Genomic DNA, 23,506 nt, shown 5'->3' on the forward strand with positions numbered 1-23,506 from the left:
AGTATTCTGTGTTTACCAATATTGGCTGGTAGCTTCTACTACGGCATGCACAACTGTAAATGGAATAGAGGTGCAAATAGTATTTATCTACAACCAGCATTGAGTCTTTGGTCATGCCAGAATTGTCTTACCTCCTGTCCAGTAGATCCAGGTCATCTGTAATGATCCATGTTTGCCTACTCAGATGCTAGGGGTCAATTCATTCCCAGTGTAGCTCTCAAAAGCGCAGTGGAGTTGCACCACAAATGAATTTGTCACTATCCACGATCCTGTATGTAGGCAGACATCAGAATCTGTGATATTAATGTGATGTTTTCTGTTTGAGACAGTCTTTTGCTAGTCATTTATTATAATACATTTAAAAAGGACTGTTAGCTAACATTTGGTTTATCTTATTTGTGCTCTGAGGCAGTGTAGTTGAGCCATGTTGGAGGGAAAAACATATTTGCTGTTAAGAGCCACAGGACTGTTGCATAGAAGACTCTTTGAGTGCAAGCTCCAAAATGCATTAATCTGCCGTGTATATCATCTACATAAATGCTACAGTCAATTCTCAAGCTGGCTTATGCGTGACCGTTTCTTAAGGCAAGATGATATCAGACATGTTGTTCATCACAGACTGAACATGAGGCAATTAACATCAAGCCACTTGGTTTTGAAGCTTATTTCCCAATTCCGGAAACTAGAAACAGGTATTCTGTAACAGATTGGGAAAGAGAGCTATTCGAAATGACCACATCATCAGTGCAGATGTACAATGGAGCATCTGTGCAACCTTCAGGCAAGCTGGCAGGCATTTAACACATTAGTGAAGGCATTGATCCCAGCATGATTCCTGGGTGTACATGAACATAACTTGAGTGTTTGCTATCCTAAATTTTATTTGAGTATATTTCAGTCTAATGCACAAGAGTTCAAATAAAATGCTAAGAGTGCCTATTTACACGGTTATTTTTCTATTTATTAATCTGTGTGTGTATATAATTTTTGGACTATCCCCCTATTAAATTTCAAATCCTGATGACTCTGTTATTAAATAATCAACATAGGTTTATCTTCATTTTAAAATGATACCCATTTACCGCAGGACATGGAAATGTTAGCTGCCTCCTGTTCAATAAAATCATTTTTTAATATGTCTGAATCTCAGAGTCTGATAGAGAGCAATGTCCATGCTCTCAGTAGGGTGGGCATGTTCTTGGCAGACAGTAGCTTTTCAGCCATGGATTGTGCTCCAGGAGAAACTCTATGAAAAGTTTTTTGGCTGACTCAGGGTATGTCTACGCTACAAGATTATTCCAGTTTTACATAAACTGGTTTTTTAAAACAGATTGTATAAAGTTGAGTGCATGCGGCCACACTAAGCACATTAATTTGGCCGTGTGCGTCCATGTACTGAGGCTAATGTCGATTTCTGGAGCGTTGCACTGTGGGTAGCTATCCCATAGATATCTCATAGTTCCTGCAGTCTCCCCCACCCATTGGAATTCTGGGTTGAGATCCCAGTGCCTGATGGGGCAAAAAATATTGTTGCGGGTGGTTCTGGGTACAGCCTCACCCCTTCCTCTGTGCAAGTAGCAGACAACCGTTTCGCGCCTTTTTCCGTGGGTGAACTATGCAGACGCCATAGCACGGCAAGCGTGGACTCTGCTCAGCTCAAGACAGCAATCATGGACGTTGTATACGCCTCACGCATTCTCATGCAGTCAATGCTGAACCAGAACCTGCAAAACCAGTCGAGGAGGAGGCGGCTATGGCAGCGCGGCGACGAAAGTGATGAGGACATGAACACAGAATTCTCTCAAACCACGGGCCCCTGCGCTTTGGAGATCATGCTGGTAATGGGGCAGGTTCTAGACATTGAACCCCGATTTTGGGCCTGGAAAACAAGCACTGACTGGTGGGACCACATAGTGTTGCAGGTTTAGAACGATTCCCAGTGGCTGTGAAACTTTTGCATGCTTAAGGGCACTTTCATGGAACTTTGAGACTTGCTTTCCCCTGCCCTGAAACGCCAGAATACCAAGATGAGAGGAGCCCTCACAGTTGAGAAGTGAGTGGCAATAGCCCTCTGGAAGCTTGCAACGCCGGACAGCTACTGGTCAGTCGGGAATCAATTTGGAGTGGACAAATCTACTGTGGGGGCTGCTGTGTTGCAAGTAGCCAAAGCAATCATTAAGCTGCTGCTACGAAAGGTTGTGACTCTGGGAAATGTGCAGGTCATAGTGGATGGCTTTGCTGCAATGGGATTCCCTAACTGTGGTGGGGCGATAGATGGAACCCATATCCCTATCTTGGCACCGGAGCACCAGGGCACCTAGTACATAAACCGAAAGGGGTATTTTTCCATGGTGCTGCAAGCACTGGTGGATCACAAGGGACATTTCACCAACATCCACGTGGGATGGCCAGGAAGGGTTCATGACACTTGCGTCTTCAGGAATACTACTCTGTTTAAACGGTTGCAGCAAGGGAATTACTTCCCAGACCAGAAAACAACAGTTGGAGATGCTGAAATGCCTGTAGTTATCCTGGGGGACCCAGCCTACCCCTTGATGCCATGGCTTATGAAGCCATACACAGGCAGCCTGGACAGTAGTCAGGAGTTGTTCAACTGCAGGCTGAGCAAGTGCAGAATGGTGGTAGAATGTGCATTTAGCCGTTTAAAGGCGCGCTGGCGCACATTACTGACTCGCTCAGACCTCAGCCAAACCAATGTCCCCATTGTTATTGCTGCTTGCTGTGTGCTCCACAATCTCTGTGAGAGTGAGGGGGAGACATTTATGGCGGGGTGGGTTGCTGAGGCAAATCACCTGGCTGCTGATTATGCACAGCCAGACACCAGGGCGATTAGAAGAGCACACCAGGAAGTGGTGCGCATCAGAGAAGCTTTGAAAACGAGTTTCATCACGGGCTAGGGTACAATGTGACTGTTGTGTTTGTTTCTTCTTGATGAAACTCCCCTCCCCCTTGATTGACTCATTCCGTCTAAGCCACCCACCCTCCGCCTTCGATTACTGCCTGCTTCCTAAGGAAATAAAATCACTCTCGTTTAAAAATCATGTATTCTTTATTAATTAATTATCAAAAGAGGGCGAGAACTGACAAGGTAGCCCGGGTGGGGTTTGGGAGGAGGATAAGAGGGAAGGAAAAGGCCACTAAAAAATTTCAAAATAATGACAGCCTTTTGGTTGGGCTGTCCACTGGGGTGGAATGGGCGGGTGCACGGAGCCTCCCTCCACGCGTTCTTAGCCGCCTGGTGGGTGAGGAGGGTAAGGAACATGGGGAGGGGGAAGGGGGGTTATACAGGGGCTGCAGCGGCACTCTGTGATCCTGCTGCCATTCCTGAAGCTCCACCAGACCCTGGAGCATGTCCGTTTGATCACACAGCAGCGCCAGAGTTGCATCCCGACACCTCAGATCTTCCTGCCATTACCTCTCATCTCGAGCATCTCTTCTCTCCTCTCCTCACATTCGTCCCTCCTATCCTCACGTTGGTCCCTCCTGTCCTCATGGTCACTGGCATCTTTCCTGTACTTTGATACCACGTCTTTCCACTCATTCAGATGAGCTCTTTCATTGCGGGTCACTTCCATGATTTCCGAGAACATTTCGTCTCGCGTCTTTTTTTTCCTCCGCCTTATCTGAGATAGCCTTCGGGATGGAGGAGGGAGACTTGAAAAATTTGCAGCTGCAGGAGGGAGGGAAAAAAGGGAAACAAGTATTTAAAAATATACATTTTACAGAACAATGGTTATACTCTTTCACGGTGAACAACACTAGTCACCTTACATAGCACATGTGATCTCACTACAAGGTTGCATTTTGCATCTTAATATTGAGTGCCTGTGGCTTTGGTGTTAGAGATCACAGACGCAGGTCCAGGCATCAGAATTCGGCTTGCATGCGGCCATGGAAAGCCTTTGTCTTTTGGCCTCTGCAGCCTTCATATATCAGCGTCCTCCTTTCCCAAATAGCAAGCAAAGCCCGTTGAGTGCTGCTGCTTTCCTGTTAACGTGCAGCACCAGAACTACCCCCATCCAATTCTCTGGGATGATCACTTTACCCCTCCCCCCACCATGTAGCTGGTATCATGGAAGATCGCTGCTAGCCACCCTCCCCCCCCCCACTGCATGGCTGGTAGCAGGGAAGATCCCAGCTAGCCAAATGCAAAAAAGCTCAGCGCCAGTCACCCCCACCCCCGCTTGGCTAAATGCAGGGAAGGATTTCTTTTAAGCCACAGGCAAACAGCTCAACCATCTCTGTCCCCTTAATTAAATTCCTGAATTACAACCAGGTTACCATGAACAATATCACTTTCCTGAGGATAACACAGCGAGGTAAAGAACGGATGTTGCTTGAATGCCAGCAAACACTGGGACCATATGCAGCTAGGCTTTGTCATGCAATGATACCAGATTGCTTGCTACATGCATGGCTTGGTCAAGTGTCCTACCATGGAGGACAGAATAAGGCTGCCCTGCCCAGAAACCTTCTGCAAAGGCTTTTGGAGTACCTACAGGGGAGCTTCATGGAGATGTCCCTGGAGGATTTCTGCTCCATCCCCAGACACGTTAACAGACTTTTCCAGTAACTTTACTGGCCGTGAATGCATCTCAAGTTCTCAGGGCAAATTAATCATTTAAAAATGCTTGCTTTTAAACCATGTTTAATATTTACAAAGGTACACTCACCAGAGGTCCCTTCCATGGCTTCATTGTGTGGGATAGTGACTTGGGAGGGCTGGGAGGGTAATTCCGTCAGGGTGAGAAAAAGCTCCTGGCTGTTGGGGAGAACGGAGTGCTGTGTGCTCTCTGCAAGCTCGTCCTCTTCTCCCCCCCCCTCCTCATCTTCCCCATCCGCAGAATCCTCAGGCCTGGCTGAGATTACCACCCCCACCTCGGAATCCACGGACAGAGTGGGGGTTAGTGGTGGCGGACCTTCCAAGAGTTGCATGCAGCTCAGTGTAGAAGCGGCATGTTTTTGACCCTGCTCTGGACCTTCCATTTGCTTCTTTGGTTTTCTGGTAGGCTTGTCTGAGCTCCTTAACTTCCACGCGGCACTGCACTGAGTCCCTGGTCTGGCCTCTCTGCATCATGGCCTTGGAAATTTTTTCAAATGTTTTTTCATTTCGTCTTTTGGAACGGAGTTCTGTTAGCACAGAATGCTCTCCCCATATAGCGATCATATCCAGTACCTTCCATGCAGTCCGTGCTGTAGCTCTCTTTCGATTCTCAGGAGACTGCATTGTTACCTGTGCTGATGAGCTCTGCGTGGTCACCTGTGCTGGTGAGCTCTCCACGCTGGCCAAGCAGGAAATGAAATTCAAAAGTTCGCAGGGCTTTTCCTGTCTACCTGGCCAGTGCATCCGAGTTCAGAGGGCTTTCCAGAGCGGTCACAATGGTGCACTGTGGGATACCACCCGGAGGCCAATATCGTCGAATTGCTGCCACACTAACCCTAATCTGACATGGCAATATCGATTTCAGGGCTACTCCCCTCGTGAGGGAGGAGTATAGAAATCGGTTTTAAGAGCCCTTTATATCGATATAAAGGGCTTCGTTGTGTGGACAGGTGCAGGGTTAAATCGGTTTAACGCTGCTAAATTCGGTATAAACGCGTAGTGTAGACCAGGCTTTAGCTGGAACCTCCTCTGAAGTTCCCCAAGGGGCAGGGATTGTAGCAGCAGCTCCGCCATCCTTTCAAGTGGACATTGTAATTCAGGTGGTGAGTGAGTGTTTGGGCTTTTCAAGCCCTGGTATGTATGTGTAGAAAAAATAAAGGGTACACATATGCACTTAGAGCCAGATGATAGCTTTACTGAGTAAGTAAAGGGGATGGCTTGTGGAGGTGCACAAACAGCCATGACTGAAGGCCTTTTACCTACAGAAGTCAATGACAGAATGAATGCCTCCCAGGGCCCCGTGGGCCACATGCCAGTGTGGAACTACTGCTGCTCTCTTGGTACAGCATATACTTCTTCTAATCTCTGCCCAGTCTGACAGTTGGTGCAGGACAGGTGAAGGGCCGCAGGCCAAATTCATTCTGTTGTGGCTCCTTCTGTGCTTGCAGCAGAGTTCTGGCCGACCCCTGCACAGGTACCCACAGGTAGCTCTCTTTTACTCTGCCTGCTCTTCTCACCTTCATCCATTTTTATCTGCTTCCACTCTCGTTTCTACAGTAGTGCCAGTCTGAAGCCATCAAAAATCACTAATAACTCTCCTGCCCAAATCCTACTTTAAAAAAAAAAAGGAAGTTGAGATTTTTCCATATTCATGAGTCCAGGAGCTTTAAGAAAAATCAAAATAAAATTGTGAGAGTCGGTAACACTGATTCAACGTTCTCTTTCCACACTGCTCCCACCCCCTGCTCTAAAATCCCTCTTCCAGTGTGCCAAACCTCCTCACTCCCCCTTCAAATCCCTCCTCAAAACCTGCTTCTTTCACCTTGCTTTTTCCTGTTGGCCTTCTGTCCTGTCATCTCCTCCTTCTCTCTTTCCAGGCCTTAGGCTTTATTGCAAATTATTCATACTTGTAAGGCTTGCCCAGTATGTAAGGAGTCACTTAATGTTTTTATTTTAAACCTTGTCCCTCCTTTCACAACTCCTTCCCTTGTCTATTACCTTCATTTTCTATGTTTGTCTCAAAGGGGTTGCAAACTCTTTTTGGCAGGGATTATATCTGTTTTATTTACATTTTAAAATCTTCATTAAAGCGACTTGCAATGTTATGATGCTATATAAATATTTAAAGTGCAGTTCTCCTTTGCGTTGTGACGCTGTAAAGATGGTATCGTGGACTTTAATGTTTATTGACTCAAAGATTTCCATATCAAATGTGCTCAGTTTACGAGCAGGACTCCTCCCCCCACCCCGCTTCCCGCCCCACAACCCGCTCTGTAAATACAGACTGGAAATCCTGCTGGGTTCTTTCCATTTTGTGCATCACTGCCATTAATAGAGTTTTGAAGACCAGACTATGACCTCAGTGACACCTGAGCAGCTTTCGGTGGAGTTGTTCATCTATGGTCAGGTCTACACTTCAAACAGAAGTGTTGCAGTTAGGCTGTTGTAGCACTCGCTGCTATGCTGATGGGAGAGTTTCTCCTGTTGGCATAGTTAATCCAACTCCTTGAGAGGTGGTAGCTATGTCAACGAGAGAAGCCCTCCCATTGACACAGTACTGTCTGCATCGGGGTTAAGTTGGTATAACTGCATCGCTCAGTGGGTTTTTCAGGCCCCTGAGCAGCATAACTGTATTGATCTAAGTTTGTACTATAGACCTGGCCTATAACTGTTCAGAATTCAGTAATCAGTTCTTATGATGATGTAAAAGAAGGAATACAATATAACTTTCTCTTTTAACTAGATTGGTTTTTCAGGACTAACAGGAGAAAATAACAATGAAAACTTATTTTTGATGTTGACAGCAAATGAGACTGAATACTCAGAGCCAGCAGTTCTGTTGAGTAGGAAGATGCCATTTTTATGTAATAATTTCTCAGATTAAAACCATGCTTTAACAATAATATGAATAACTCTTGTGGTTTCTCTAACTTGGAAGACCATTTATGAGAGCAAAGTTAATCAGTTACAGGCTTCTCTACTGCTGGTGAACTCGCTTGAAAAACCTCTAATTACTGTGGCATATGTTTCTGCTTTCAGATTTATTCCCTTCCATCTAATAGCAGCATGGTTCAGATCGTGAAACTTCCCGCTTAACATAAAGAGCTGAACTGCTGACCTGAACAGCAGCTGTTGAACAACATGTACAATAGCTTCACAATAGAGGCAACATTTATGTTTAAACTTTTTGCAATAAATGAAGATTAAACTAGGTATGGAGACTTTGAGAGAGTCTGTTTTTTGTTTGTTTGGGTTTTTTAATAGATTTACGTTGTGTGTAAGATTCATGCTAGGGGTTCGACTGGAAAAAATTATGCCGTTGATCCATCCACCTAGGTGGACCAATTCTGAAAACCTGATGTATCTGCTCACACATGCGATGGGCAGTACATATTGCAACATTTTACTGAGGGCTGCTTCCAGTAAAGGAATATGAGTCCACATTATAGTTTCTCTTCCTTGTACATTTTTAGAACATATTGTTGGAAAGGCTTAGCAAGACTTGTTCGGTTCTGAAAACTGGAAATTCTTGCAAGGAAATTTACACAAAATTGTACATGTGCTGATGCTATTCTTATTTGCTCGGTTAAGGTAAATTGAAGAGGCCAGTTCAATACTGTATGTTAATAATTTGAAGAAGTTGTTCTTTTCAAAGCCAGCAATTGTTGGATGTACTGAACGTATTATTCAATCTGAGTTATGTAAACTGACTTATTTTTTAAATGTAAATGCTTTTCTCATTCCCTAAGGATTAAATATCTTCTGAGAATTCCAACTGAATCCATTGTTCTAGAGGGCAAATTCTAACAGGCCAGCATACATAGGCACATGGTAGAAAACCCACAGCTAGAAAAGGGAGCACAGTGTTTACTATGTCAGCCTTGATTCTGGCTTTCCATGAAACCAACAGTGTGTTCATTGTTGGTTCAATTCACTACAGGAGCCGAGGTGTGTGTGTGTATGTGTATATGTGTGTGTGGCATTCCTGTTCTTTGGCTTAAATCATCAAAAAATCATATTGTCTGTATAGTTGTGCATGGCGGTCTTCTCAGTTGGTAGTAACACATATGTACCTACTCTGGATTGGAACATACAAGGAGGGGCTGTGTGTGGGGCTGTTATAGGCATGAACATGCCCTGCCTTTGAATCATTAGTGGTGGTAGGGGAGTTCCCTCTTCCTTCTACATTTTTTGTTTTTGTTCAAAAGGTTCAGTTCCAGAATTTGGCCCTTTGCTTGGAAAGGATTCAGCAGCAAATATGTGGAACTATTTGGACCAGTTTAAAAAGGGCTGTATATGTATGATGTAGAATGATAGGTTTTGAGGTTGAAGCAGGAATAATTTGCACAGGGAATGGAGGTGGGGGTTGAGTATGAATTTGCTACTCTTCACGCAGAGAGCGTACAAACACAATTGGTGGACCATGTTTTCTGGTTGTTGGAGCACCCTTCCCTGGTTTCTGTCATGAAGATGCTTCTCCATAGAGTTTTGGGGTTGTGTGTGTGTGGTGATTAGGATGGAGTGGAAATTTTTCCTACAGGTTTTCTGATGTATGTTGGCCAACTAGAATGTTACCTTTAGCACACAGTATATTATCATGGCCAGGAATGGGTCATCATACTACCTTTACAAATATAATGGATAAAAAGAACTAAGATGTCCATGCATTGAAGTGTAACTACACACTCTGAAGGGTTAACATAATTTACCAAAGTACTTGTCATATATATTTAATCTTAGTCACTAATCATTTTCTGGTTAAATTGCTAACCTCCTGGAAATAGGACTTCATACTGAATTTAGCAATAACCAGAAATACTGGAAAAATCCAACTCCTCTTACTTTTATTTATATAGACCCATTTCTAGCTTTACCAAATAATACAGAATTCAAAGGAAAACAAGGAAGAGTTCCATGCACCTTATTTATTTAGTGATTCCTTTGCTTGGTGCAGGGCAGCACTGACTTATCAAAGATTTGAATGTGTGAGCAGGTCTCTCACTTGAAGTGTGCAGCCTGCCTATTCCACATGATTGCAGATACCACCCCAGAAAAATGTATTTATTTTCCAGGTGACATAAAGAGTAGGTTTTGAGACTGCATCTTATATCTGAACTATTTTATCACTGCCCATTCGAACTGCTAAGTTTGTGTCTGCATGTCAGTTATTAATATAAACTCATAGAGGTCTTGTTTATATACCTTCATGAGGATTTGTGTAGGTAGACTTTATGGCTTCATAGTTTTATACTGTATTTTGAACATGAAGAGAAGCATTGATTCATAAGAACATTACAAATAGCTCAATGATCATTGGAGTATATTGAGTGTGGAATGAATTACAGAAATCAATTACAGATACTCTGTCTCTATTAACCTCTATAACCTTTCCTTTCCTTTTGGTATGATGGATAGAGTGATCTGTCTCATGAACTCACAAGGGTATCATATGTATAGATGTTTCATCCTCTTTCAGATGGAGTTGCTAAATCACTCTAGCAGATGAAGACTCACTTCAACTTTTTTACTTTAGAGGTGCTATAGTGGCTCCATTGTTAAGGATGTATTTTGTTTTGCATCCAAATCAGGTATTAAACTTCTTTGTTATGAACACTTTAGTGAATCCTTTACAAACTTACAACACTGAAGTACAGAATTAATTTTCAAGTAAATCTGTTTTAATGAGGATTTTAGGAAATTTTTTTGGCAAGTCTGAATTTCTTTCTATTCTTTTAGCCAATAAATTCCTGATGTCTAGGATTTGAAAATTGACCCCCTTCTAGATTTTTGTGACATCTAAGATATCTGTGTTGCTTTTTTATCATTTTGTTAATATATCCACTATAAACACTATTTGTTATACCCTTTTCTATATATGATGCATTGGTTATCAATGACTGTTTTCACTGATGAAAGTTGTTGTTGAATATATTTGTTATTGAATGGATACTCTAGGATCTAAGTTTTCATTTAAAAAAATTTCTAGCCTTTATGGTCGTACAGGAAAGAACTCTGAAAACATGAACAGCAAATTAATTGATATACCATTGCCTTCTTGCGTCTCCAGACCACTTGAAACAATGGACCAGAACCTCAGCTGATGTGGACTGGCGTTAGCTCCATGGAGAGCAGTGCAGTTGTGCTGATTTACACCAAGTGAGAATCTGGCTCCATGGCTCTGACAGGCATGATCTGCCCCATTCTTCTCAATGAGTTGTTGATCCTGAAACCTAGAGATGGCAATTTTAATATTGAAACTGATTACCGATGTGAGTAAAAACTTTACAATCTGGGCCCATTTTAGCAGAAACATCGAGTTAATGAGACTAGTGTATTTTGCCAACAAAGGTTGCATTGACATCTGCACTTAAAACGTACTTACATTTGAATAATTTAGTGAATCCCCCCTAAATTAAGAGCATTTATTCTTTGAGCATTGAAGTAATTTCCAGGGAATTTTCAAGAATATCTGCTAATTAGTTTAAATTACATACATTTAAAAACAAATGATCCCTTTTTGATTTCCTGGGCCAGTCTTTTTTGTGTTTTTGTGTATGATCAATAAATTTTGACGAAACTGACCGAAAGCATTCCTTGTTATTCGTAGGTAGTAACTGTAAACATTGTAAAATTGTAAAAATTGGTCCACCTATAAAAGGTTTACTTAAAAATGACCTGTTTTACTGTTCATGTACATGGAATGAATAATGTGAAAGAGACTATGTGCCTTATGAACAGAATCCAACCAAACAAAGCATAGACATGGAGTTCAGCCTCTTCTTAGCTTATGCCCTTCAAATGAAGATCCTTTAACATTATGTAACCATAGGATACTGTATTCTGGCCACTGTGCCTGTTTGGTATTAGATTTATTTGTGTATATATGGTAATATTTTTGCAAATTAAATGATGCAGTATTCTATATGATCTGTTAGAATTTTTTTTGTCAGTGTCATAGAATAGTCATACTCCCTTTTTGATTTTAAGAAATGAAGAAGTCAATGCCCTGAGTGCAGGGGCGGCTCCAGGCCCCAGCACACCAAGCGCGTGCTTGGGGCGGCATGCCGCTGGGGGGACGCTCTGCAGGTCGCCAGGAGGGCGGCAGGCAGGGTGCCTTCGGCAGCATGCCTGCGGAGGGTCCACTGGTCCCATGGCTCCGGTGGACTTGGCAAAAGCTGGGCTGCCTGTGCCAGCCAACCCTAACAACCCGGCGCCCATTATTGCTCCACAGCACAGGAAATTTCCCACCTACAAGGCAGGTGATGACACCGAGGCCTTCTTGGAAAATTTTGAAAGAGCCTGTCTTGGGTACAGCATTCCCAAAGACCAGTACATGGTAGAATTGAGGTCACAGCTCAGTGGACCTTTAGCAGAGGTGGCAGCTGAAATGCCTAAGCAGCAAATGAATGACTATAAACTTTTTCTAACCAAGGCCAGATACCGAATGGGGATAACCCCAGATCATGCCCGTCGGCGCTTCAGAACCCAAAAGTGGAAACCTGAGGTGTCATTTCCCAAACACGCCTACTACATTGCAAAAAACTATGAGGCCTGGATAACAGGAAACAACATTCAAACCTTGGAAGAACTGAACCTCCTCATACAAATGGAGCAGTTCTTGGATGGTGTTCCTGAAGACATCACACGGTACATACAAGATGGAAATCCCAAAGATATCGCTGAGGCGGGGGAGATTGGAGCCAAATGGATGGAAGTGGCAGAAAGCAAGAAAGCTACTGTCAAGGGGAACGATTACCCCAGGGGGCACACAGACCATAAACCCTACAACCGAGGACAGCCAAAGACCCCACATACCACCCAAGTAAAGCCACAGATACCCTACCCTTCCACCTCACCAGTCTCCAGTAACTCACCTCGGCCCAGTGACCCATCAGATGGAAGATGCTTTAAGTGTAATGAACTGGGACATATCAAGGCCAACTGTCCCAAAAACACCATGCAAGTGCAATTCATTACACCACCATCACACCAAAGATCCTCAGGCCCGGATGCCTCTCAAATACCCTTGGAGCGAAGGGAAAATTTGAGAGTGGGCGGAAAGAAGGTTACTGCGTGGAGAGACACGGGGGCACAAGTGTCAGCTATCCACCAATCCTTCGTTGACCCCAAATTCATCAACCCAAAGGCCAAAGTTACAATTTACCCCTTCATGTCACAAGCTGTAGACTTGCCTACAGCTCAACTGCCTGTCCAGTACAAAGGCTGGTCAGGAATGTGGACTTTTGCAGTCTATGACAATTATCCTATCCCCATGCTACTGGGGGAAGACTTGGCCAACCAGGTGAGGCGGGCCAAGAGAGTGGGAATGGTTACACGTAGCCAAACCAGGCAAGCTTCCAGACCCATTCCTGTTCCTGAACCGTCCACAGACGCCCCGTCTGTGTTACCAGAGACCCAGACAGAGGTAGTGGACCCAGATTCCATGCCAACCACTGAAACAGCCACAGCACCTCCAGTCCCAGGCCCGGAACTGGAACAGCAACCAGCACCAGCAAGTGCAACCACATCTTCAAACTCAACACCAGAGGGCGCCAGCGAGCCATAACTGGCAGAAGCAACAGACAGCCATACCCAAAAGGCTCAGCCAGAGCCTGAAATACCCTCAGGTGCACCAGCGGAGAGCGGTTCACCAGCAACGGAAACAACCCCATCACCTACATCGCTTCCAGAGGGACCAAGCCCAAGTCCACAGTCTGAGGAAGAACTGGTGACCCCAGCCTCAAGGAAACAGTTCCAGACTGAGCAGGAAGCGAATGACAGCCTTCAGAAAGCTTGGGCGGCGGCACGGAACACCCCACCGCCTCTCAGCTCTTCTAATCGATCCCGGTTTGTTATAGACCAAGGACTTTTATACAAGGAAATTCTTTCTGGTGGACACCGGGAAGAATGGCAGCCGCAAAAACAGTTGGTGGTTCCAACTAAGTACCGGGGGAAGCTCTTAAGCTTAGCCCATGATCATCCCAGTGGCCATGCTGGGGTGAACAAAACCAAGGACCGGTTGGGGAAGTCCTTCCACTGGGAGGGGATGGGCAAGGATGTTGCCAAGTATGTCCGGTCTTGTGAGGTATGCCAAAGAGTGGGAAAGCCTCAAGACCAGGTCAAGGCCCCTCTCCAGCCACTCCCCATAATTGAGGTCCCATTTCAGCGAGTAGCTGTGGATATTCTGGGCCCTTTCCCAAAAAAGACGCCCAGAGGAAAGCAGTACGTACTGACTTTAGTGGACTTTGCTACCCGATGGCCGGAAGCAGTAGCTCTAGGCAACACCAGGGCTAACACTGTGTGCCTGGCCCTAACAGACATCTTTGCCAGGGTAGGTTGGCCCTCTGACATCCTTACAGATTCAGGGTCTAATTTCCTGGCAGGGACCATGGAAAAACTGTGGGAAACTCATGGGGTGAATCACTTGGTTGCCACCCCGTACCACCATCAAACCAATGGCCTGGTGGAAAGGTTCAATGGAACTTTGGGGGCCATGATACGAAAATTCATCAACAAATTCTCCAATAATTGGGACCTAGTGTTGCAGCAGTTGCTGTTTGCCTACAGGGCTGTACCACATCCCAGTTTAGGGTTTTCACCGTTTGAACTTGTGTATGGTCACGAGGTTAAGGGGCCATTACAGTTGGTGAAGCAGCAATGGGAGGGGTTTACGCCTTCTCCAGGAACTAACATTCTGGACTTTGTAAGCGACCTACAAAGCACCCTCCGACACTCTTTAGCCCTTGCTAGAGAGAACCTAAAGGATGCTCAAGAAGAGCAAAAGGCCTGGTATGACAGACATGCTAGAGATCGGTCCTTCAAGGTAGGAGACCAGGTTATGGTCTTGAAGGCGCAACAGGCCCATAAGATGGAAGCATCATGGGAAGGGCCATTCACGGTCCAAGAGCGCCTGGGAGCTGTAAACTACCTCATAGCATTTCCCAATTCCTCACTAAAGCCTAAAGTGTACCATGTTAATTCTCTCAAGCCTTTCTATTCCAGAGACTTACAGGTTTGTCAGTTTACAGTCCAGGGAGATGATGCTGAGTGGCCTGACGGTGTCTACTACGACGGAAAAAAAGACGGTGGCGTGGAAGAGGTGAACCTCTCAACCACCCTGGAACGTCTGCAGCGGCAACAAATCAAGGAGCTGTGCACTAGCTTCGCCCCATTGTTCTCAGCCACCCCAGGACGGACTGAACGGGCATACCACTCCATTGATACAGGTAATGCTCACCCAATCAGAACCGCACCCTACCGAGTGTCTCCTCATGCCCAAGCTGCTATAGAACGGGAGATCCAGAACATGCTACAGATGGGTATAATCCGCCCATCTACCAGTGCATGGGCATCTCCAGTGGTTCTGGTACCCAAACCAGATGGGGAAATACGCTTTTGCGTGGACTACCGTAAGCTAAATGCTGTAACTCGTCCGGACAACTATCCAATGCCACGTACCGATGAGCTATTGGAAAAGTTGGGATGTGCCCAGTTCATCTCTACAATAGACTTAACCAAGGGGTACTGGCAAGTACCGCTAGATGAACCTGCCAAGGAGAGATCAGCATTCGTCACCCATGCGGGGGTGTATGAATTCAATGTCCTTCCTTTCGGCCTTCGAAATGCACCCGCCACCTTCCAGAGGCTGGTAGATGGTCTACTAGCTGGACTGGGAGAATTTGCAGTTGCCTACCTCGATGATGTGGCCATTTTTTCAGACTCCTGGCCCGAACACCTACTACACCTGGAAAAGGTCTTTGAGCGCATCAGGCAGGCAGGACTAACTGTTAAGGCCAAAAAGTGTCAAATAGGCCAAAACAGAGTGACTTACCTGGGGCACCAGGTGGGTCGAGGAACCATAAACCCCCTACAGGCCAAGGTGGATGCTATCCAAAAGTGGCCTGTCCCACGGTCCAAGAAGCAGGTCCAATCCTTCTTAGGCTTGGCCGGATACTACAGGCGATTTGTACCACACTACAGCCAAATCACTGCCCCACTGACCGACCTGACCAAAAAGACCCAGCCAAATGCCGTTAAGTGGACTGATGAGTGTCAAAAGGCCTTTACCCAGCTTAAGGTGACGCTCATGTCTGACCCTGTGCTCAGGGCCCCGGATTTTGACAAGCCATTCCTAGTAACCACAGATGCATCTGAGCGTGGTATAGGAGCGGTGCTCATGCAGGAAGCAACAGATCACAACTTCCATCCTGTCGTGTTTCTCAGCAAGAAACTGTCTGAGAGGGAAAGTCACTGGTCAGTCAGTGAAAAGGAATGCTATGCCATTGTGTACGCCCTGGAAAAGCTATGCCCATATGTTTGGGGACGGCGGTTCCAACTACAAACTAACCATGCTGCACTAAAGTGGCTTCATACTGCCAAGGGGAACAACAAGAAACTTCTTCGTTGGAGTTTAGCTCTCCAAGATTTTGATTTTGAAATTCAACACATCACAGGAGCTTCTAACAAAGTAGCTGATGCACTCTCCCGTGAGAGTTTCCCAGAATTCAGTAGTTAAAAAGTGTTCTTAAAATGTAAAAGTCTGTTAGTTATATACTTAGGAGTATATGTATTAATCTGTTTATTTTCAAGTTCTAGAAGGAAATCGCCGCCAGTGAGCTTCCCCACTGTCTGCAATTTGGGGGGCGTGTCATAAACAGATAGCTAAGGGTTAATGTCTCTTTCACCTGAAGCACCTGACCAGAGGACCAATCAGGAAACCGGATTTTTTCAACTTTGGGTGGAGGGAATTGTGTGTCTGAGTCTTTTGTCTGTTTTCCTGCTTTCTCTGAGCTTTGGAGAAGTAGTTCTACTTTCTAATCTTCTGTTTCTAAGTGTAAGGACAAAGAGATCAGATAGTAAGTTCTATGGTTTCTTTTCTTTGGTATTTGCATGAATATAAGTGCTGGAGTGCTTTGATTTGTATTCTTTTTGAATAAGGCTGTTTATTCAATATTCTTTTAAGCAATTGACCCTGTGTTGTATCATCTTAATACAGAGAGCACATTTGTATGTATTTTTCTTTCTTTTTATATAAAGCTTTCTTTTAAGACCTGTTGAAGTTTTCTTTACTTCAGGGAAATTGAGTCTGTACTCACCAGGGAATTGGTGGGAGGAAGAAATCGGGGAGATCTGTGTGTTGGATTGCTAGCCTGATTTTGCATTCCCTCTGGGGGAATAGGAAAGTACTTTTTGTTTCCAGGATTGGGAACAGAGAGGGGGGAGTCTCTGTGTAGTTTCACAGAGCTTGTGTCTGTGTATCTCTCCAGGAGCACCTGGAGGGGGGAAGGGAAAAAGGATTATTTCCCTTTGTTGTGAGACTCAAGGGATTTGGGTCTTGGGGTCCCCAGGGAAGGTTTTTCAGGGGGACCAGAGTGCCCCAAAACACTCTAATTTTTTGGGTGGTGGCAGCAGGTACCAGGTCCAAGCTGGTAACTAAGCTTGGAGGGTTTTCATGCTAACCCCCATATTTTGGACGCTAAGGTCCAAATCTGGGACTAAGGTTATAACAGGTGGACCTCCCGCAGGTGTGCCTGCGGAGGGTCCACTGGTTCCGCGGCTCCAGCAAAGCCGCAGGACCAGCGGACCCTCCACAGGCACGCCTACGGGAGCTCCACCGGAGCTGCGGAGCAACGAGCCGCGGAGCGCCCCCCACGGCATGATGCCATACTTGGGGCGGTGAAATGTCCAGAGCCGCCCCTGTCTGAGTGACTGTATATCCTCTGGCCATCTAAACGTGACTATATGTCAGTCAACTACATCTATATTTATCCTTAACCCTGTTTCTGATCCTGGAAATTTTGACCCCTTAGATGTATTTCACAAATAGATTCCAAACTGTTCTTGTTTTCTCTTCCATATGTTACCTTTTTATATGTGACACTATCAGTTAAGATTGTCATCCGTTCGTTCTAAAAGGAATTGTCCTGACATTTCCTTCCAATGTCCTAAAATAATAATCTTTGCCACTAACAAGCTTAAGTGAAGCAATATGATATTTTCATAGAATATACTTTTTAGTTTTGGGTCATCTGTTAGTATATATAGTTCAGCTGATGAAGGCTAAACTATTTCCCTTGGCAATATTATTAATTGTTCGTAAGATCTTATCTCAGAATCCTTTTGTTTTTCAGGCAGTCTCAGAACATGTGTTTGTAATTCCCTTTCTGTCATGAGCATTGCCAACATAAATTACTGTCTTGCATCTTAGTTTATAATTCAGTTTAAATGTTCACATACATTTTTCAAAGTTAATTAGTTTTGCAAGGATGGTTAATACCTAGCACTTGATAATTGTGCCTTTCATCTGAAGGTCTTAACGTCCTTTACAAATATAAACCTTGCAACATCCCAGTCAGGTGGGTTAAGTAATCTCTGCAGCCACCCCTGGGTTAGAACACAATGCTGTTTTAACAATGCACAGCCGCACCATGCAGTACTTTAGGACAGGAAGTGAGGGAAAATGTAGTATCCAATAAGAGCAGGAATGTTCTAGCTAGAATAAGTCCAGTAACACTTGAAATGACTTCTTTACAAAATTTTACAGTAAGTATTGTGAATTTTCAGTGACCATAAATGGTCAAGGCCTTCGTTTTCTATCTCCTGTGAAAGACTATCTCCCCCAGCACAGTGCCACTTAACACTATGCTGGGATACAGTCTTGGTGTTAAATTTGAGAGAAGAGTGGCATCTATTGAATTGCCCACACCAGTCCTTGATCACCAAGTTACTCCATGCCAGTGTCTCATCTAACACTGACCCATTCCAAATTTCTGCTTAGTTTGTGAGCTCTGAAAGGATCACCACACAAAACAGCATGGCTGCAGGTCTTTCAATTCGAGTGTGAAGTTTTCCCAACAAGATCTTGTTGTACTGTGATACAGTACATCAGTGTTTTATTCTATGTTATATTCTAGCAATGTACTTCACCTCTCTTTAAAGAGCCAGATGTCTAAGTATCCAGCCCCCTGAGCACAGTGACGAGAATGCCAGCCTGGCCAGTCTGAAGGGACCATCCCAGCTCGAGTGTAGACCTGCTGGAATTCTCATTCCTATACTCCAGGCCTTGGGCATTGAGTGTATACTTTTCAAAACCTCCTGGCTTCCTCTCCCACTGATTCAGCCCCCTCATTTGTTTCTGAATGAGCACATCCAGGTGTAATGGAGGGCAGAATTTGGCCTGCTGAATCCATTTTCATAGTGGTGATATATGAGCCTGAAAGAACACAGCTTGAAAGGATGAGCGTACTGGACCGGCAGTTAGGAAAAATATCATTTTTTACCTTTTAGATATGTTCAGTACAGTTATTAATGGAGCAGAGCGCCCCCCGCGGCATGATGCCATACTTGGGGCCGCCCCATCACAAAACAAGCAATATAATTAGCATTAAGGTGTCTGCAAAACAGTCAAAAACTGAATGGGTACTGCAGTTTAACTATCCTGTCAACTATACAGCTGATGGCTTCACCCTACGCCCAAGTCTTGCTTCAGGTACCTTGGAGACTATGTGAGGAGGCTTGTACCTCTTCTGCTGATAGACAATGCCACAGGTGGAAGCCCTCTATCAATCCAGCACCTTTCATAATGAGAGGCACATGTGCATATATTGCTCATAGCTTTGATGTCACAGTTTTGCCAAGAGCTTAATAAATATCTACTTCTTTATTAAAATTCTATTTTATTGTAAGTACTTATTGGCTTTGATTACTGAAGTAGCTGAGTTTCTCACAATCTTTTATGTATTGTATCCTCACAACAGCCCTGTGAGATAGAGAAGCGCTATTATCCCTATTTTACAGGTGGAAACTGAGACAGGGAGATGAAGTGACTTGCCCAATGATACAAGAAGTCTGGGTCAGATTAGGGAATTGAACCTTTTACATTCTAGTCTCAGATGCTAACCACTGGACCATCCTTCCTTTCTAAAGTGGGGCTCTCCGCTCTATAATTAGATATTTATATATAAATCCAAGAAGTTGTAGTGTAGTCTTTCATGAAAAGTTCTCAACATCTGAGTCTGCCACACTGCTGGGAATCCCAACCATAGCATCTGCCATGAGTGAAAGCTGCCATTGTGGGGCTGGGTGGTCTCAGATGTAGCCATGTCCTAGGCAACTTAAAGATTTACAGGTAAGGATGACAACCTTGAAGCAGTTGTGGAACTGGATTGAAAATCAATACAAAGTGTAGATAATGGTGTTGATGTGCTCTCATCCTCCTAGAACCCTACTAAAAAAGGGCCAACAAGTATGATTTCCCTTTTGCAGAGGAGAAGAGAGGTAAATAGGTGAATTTGCTTGACCAAGGCCACACAGCTAGTATTTATCTAGTTTCTTATGTTCTGTACATCACCCTGGATTCAGAACACTATACAAATGTACACGTGAAAATCTCTTATGAGCGAGCAGGTGGTAGAGCTGGAGAAAAAGCTACTTCTGGACAAAAAGATTTTTTTAAAAGGTAGAGAATTAGAATGTAACTATTTTCATGTGATATATGCAGAATGTGACTGTAAATAGCAAGGTTTTTTTTTGTCACCTCTGAGTTAGGATGAACAATTCAAAGAGAAAAGAGAAACAGAAGAGAGATGTTCATATATATATATATATATATATATATATATATATATATATATATATATAGCCTCACATTTATTACAACTTTGAAATAACAGCAGCAAATTACCATATATATATATATATATATATATATATATATATATAAAAAATATGGGTTGTCGAGGCTTTTTCAATGGCAGTGAACCTTTCCTTCCATCCCGAGTTTAACTCATCAGCATTGGGCATGGCTGACTCTAGAAATGAAAAGGAACCCATTTCCTTCAAACCAGGAAGTGTTGGCATTTCATATATTCCGTGAAGGATGGCATGGTTGTCGCAGGGCCGCCCAGAGGGAGGGGGGCAAGTGGGTCAATTTGCCCCAGGCCCTGGGCCGCACAGGGGCCCCCACAAGAATATAGTATTCTATAGTATTGCAACTTGTTTTTATGGAAGGGGCCTCCGAAATTGCTTTGCCCCAGGCCCCCTGAATCCTCTGAGCAGCCCTGGGTTGTCGAGTCTAACATTTTTATTTCACTTCTAGGTCAGCTGATATTTGTCAACCATATCAACATTGACACAGGTGAGCTAAAATTCCAGCTCACTGCCAATACTTGCCCATCACTAAACCTTCAGCCTCATCCTTTGCTAATAGAGAATAACAACATATTTTTCTTTTTCCTGTGCTGTGCTCTACAAAGTCTCATTCCATGGTTGTTGAACTGAAACAAATAATCCTATTTTACTCATGACCCATTGCAGAAGCTACAGTAGAATGATTAAAGGCCCACATATCTTGGCCTTAGACAAAATGAGATTTAACTGAAGAATTATAGTGATGTAAATATAGTATTTTCTGGAACATCAAATACGATTTTAACTGAATAATCATGCAAAATCCATTTTAAAAAACACCAACAATCCATATCAATTTGTCATTTTTCATATTACTTCAGACCTCATTGCACTATCTATGCCTCTTTTGAAGCCTCTCCAATACCAGTAACAATTTTGGAAATGCGTGCACTGATATGATGTGATTGGACGAACCGAGCAGGAAAGTAAATGACAATGCTTTGTCTTATGACAGATATTATGACTGTGCAGCTCCTCTTTTTAACCATCTGTTTTCAAAGTCTCACCTACTATGTGTTAACACTGTTGTAAGAGAGACTGAAAATCATGGTTGGATACAGGAAAAAATGCTGTATTGGAATTCAGTGACTTTTTTCATAGGATAATTTTATTCCATCAAATAAAAATAAGTAAGATTTCCAAACTTATAATTATTTCTGATTCCCATGTGAAAGCAATATATTATTGTAGTAAACTATATAAGGGAGAACAAATGTAAGAAAAGACAAATGAGAATAATTTCCCACGAATGTAAAAATATATTTTTTTTATATTGGCGTTGAACATGAGGTTCTGAACTATTGGGTTGCTCAGACAGTATTTACCTTTATATTTAAGCTTGGAAGAATTAGATTTTTATTGACAAATGTTGACTTCCCCATACGCCCACAGACTAATGAAAAAATATTTCTTATCGATTATTATTTAAATTTACAGTTAGGCAAAGAAAAAAAATTCTGCTTAAGAACTGAGTCAAAATCCAGTGATTTAGACTTGAATTAGGCATGTTACAAATGAAATAGTGAATGAACAATAGAAACAGGAATGATTTGTTGATTTAAGGATGTGTACTTGATATATTTTGGCATGTGATGTTGATAGTTTGTGTTTTTAACATTTTATAAAGCTTTAACTTTTTGAATCTTATCATTTAATAATTGTCTGACCCTCCTTCATTATTTCCCACAACTGTAAACATTTAATTCATAAAAATCTAAAATAAGCTTAAAATATCCAGTATTATCTTTTAGAAATTATTTTTAAAAAATTGAATTCTGCCAACCCTACTTATTTTTGTCCCTGCCTGCAGGTATATGGGATCTTGGGGAGCAATTACCACACAGGTGGGGTGCCAATTAATTTCTTTATTAAAGGAAAAAGGAAGTGGTGGGAATTTAACAATGAAATGCGATGGGATGGGGTGTATAAGGTGTCTACAATAAACAATGATAAGGGGGGGGTTCTTACTGAACAGTGTAGGGAGTTTTAACAGTTGGGTACAGTAAGTGGGGTTCAGCACAATGGGATACAGTACAGTCAGTAAGCAACTCAACTTTATATAGGAACAACTCTAGATACAGTGTGGAGTGCAAAACGTACCCAAAAGAAAATGCAAAATAAAATGGTAGCGTCTATATAAAAATGGTATACAAAGTATATTAGAAAAATGGAGGCAACTAATGGGGTGTTATAACCACAAGTAAAATGTGAGTCACAGTGCAATAATACAATATGGGTGATAAGTGAAATTATGCAATGTAGAAAATTACTGACTTAATTTGCGAGGCTGTGATAGCAAGAGTGTACCTAAAAGCTGGGTCAAGAAACAGGACGGGGGAGGGGAGTGAGTGATTAGTGGTATCTGACCAGAGGAGAGTGCAGCTGCAAGCAGCGAGAGACTCTGAAGCCCAGAGTAGCAGTCTTCAGGAGCATGCGGGCTGGAGGTACGGGAGACAAGAGCAGCTGGAGCACACTTAAGGGGAGTCTGGGAGCAGCACGAGAGGAGGGCGCTGAACGTGTAAGCGATGGGAAGGCACGTGGAGAATGGGGGAGACAGCTGAGGGAAGAAACAGGCTGCAGCAGCGGAGAGCACTTCAGGGAAGTTGCGGAGCAGCGAGGTGAAGACAAACGGAGCAGTGTGATGGTGATCTTCGGTAGGGGAGGGGCAGCGGAGGAGCGGGGGCACGAACACAGGGGATACAGGGAGAGGCAGCAGAGAGGTGTAAAGAAGGGCTAGAGGGTCACCCAAAAAAAAAAAGGGAAAGAAGCGGCAAAGGGTTTGGGAAGTTACACAGGGGCAGGGGGGCAGCAAGGGGTTACCACAGGGAGACATGGAGAAGTACACGGGGAGATTGGAGCGGGGGAAAAACAGACACGGGAAAGTTCAGGGAGAGATTGGGACAGTGGGAAGACAAATTCAAGCAGTAAAAACCTTATCTGTCCTCTAACTTAATCAAACTTATATAAATTACAAGCAGCTTATACAAAGTAATAAAACAGGTACAGAATACAACCAGGCAATGGCTTTTTTAAATCTATCTTAATCAACGACTAGGCAAAACAACAAATATCACAATTCTAAGAAAACTATAACAAGCAACTATACAGAGCAACAAAACAGCAAACTATAACAAGGCAGGTGAAACTTACAAGCTCTACAATCTTAGCAAACTATGACTTATTAAACTAAAAAGC

General features: G+C 43.6%; 2 protein-coding genes across 5 annotated transcripts in view; both read left to right on the plus strand.

Annotated features, from left to right (window-relative positions):
* Nucleotides 1-23,506, plus strand: part of LOC127049534 (uncharacterized) — a 219,596-nt gene that overhangs the window by 131,258 nt on the left and 64,832 nt on the right. Inside the window, exon 2 of one of the 2 annotated variants that reach the window (XM_050950440.1) lies at nucleotides 13,779-13,812. The exons of the other annotated variant lie outside the window; for it this stretch is intronic. The gene's annotated coding sequence lies outside the window, so the exon portion shown is untranslated. Of the gene's footprint in view, nucleotides 1-13,778; nucleotides 13,813-23,506 lie in introns of those variants that run through there. 2 annotated transcript variants of the gene reach the window in all.
* SMYD3 (SET and MYND domain containing 3) overlaps nucleotides 1-23,506 on the plus strand; it is a 690,401-nt gene that overhangs the window by 72,887 nt on the left and 594,008 nt on the right. The window lies entirely within an intron of this gene.

Source organism: Gopherus flavomarginatus, chromosome 4 (assembly GCF_025201925.1).
Source record: "Gopherus flavomarginatus isolate rGopFla2 chromosome 4, rGopFla2.mat.asm, whole genome shotgun sequence".
Taxonomy (NCBI): Eukaryota; Metazoa; Chordata; order Testudines; family Testudinidae; genus Gopherus; species Gopherus flavomarginatus.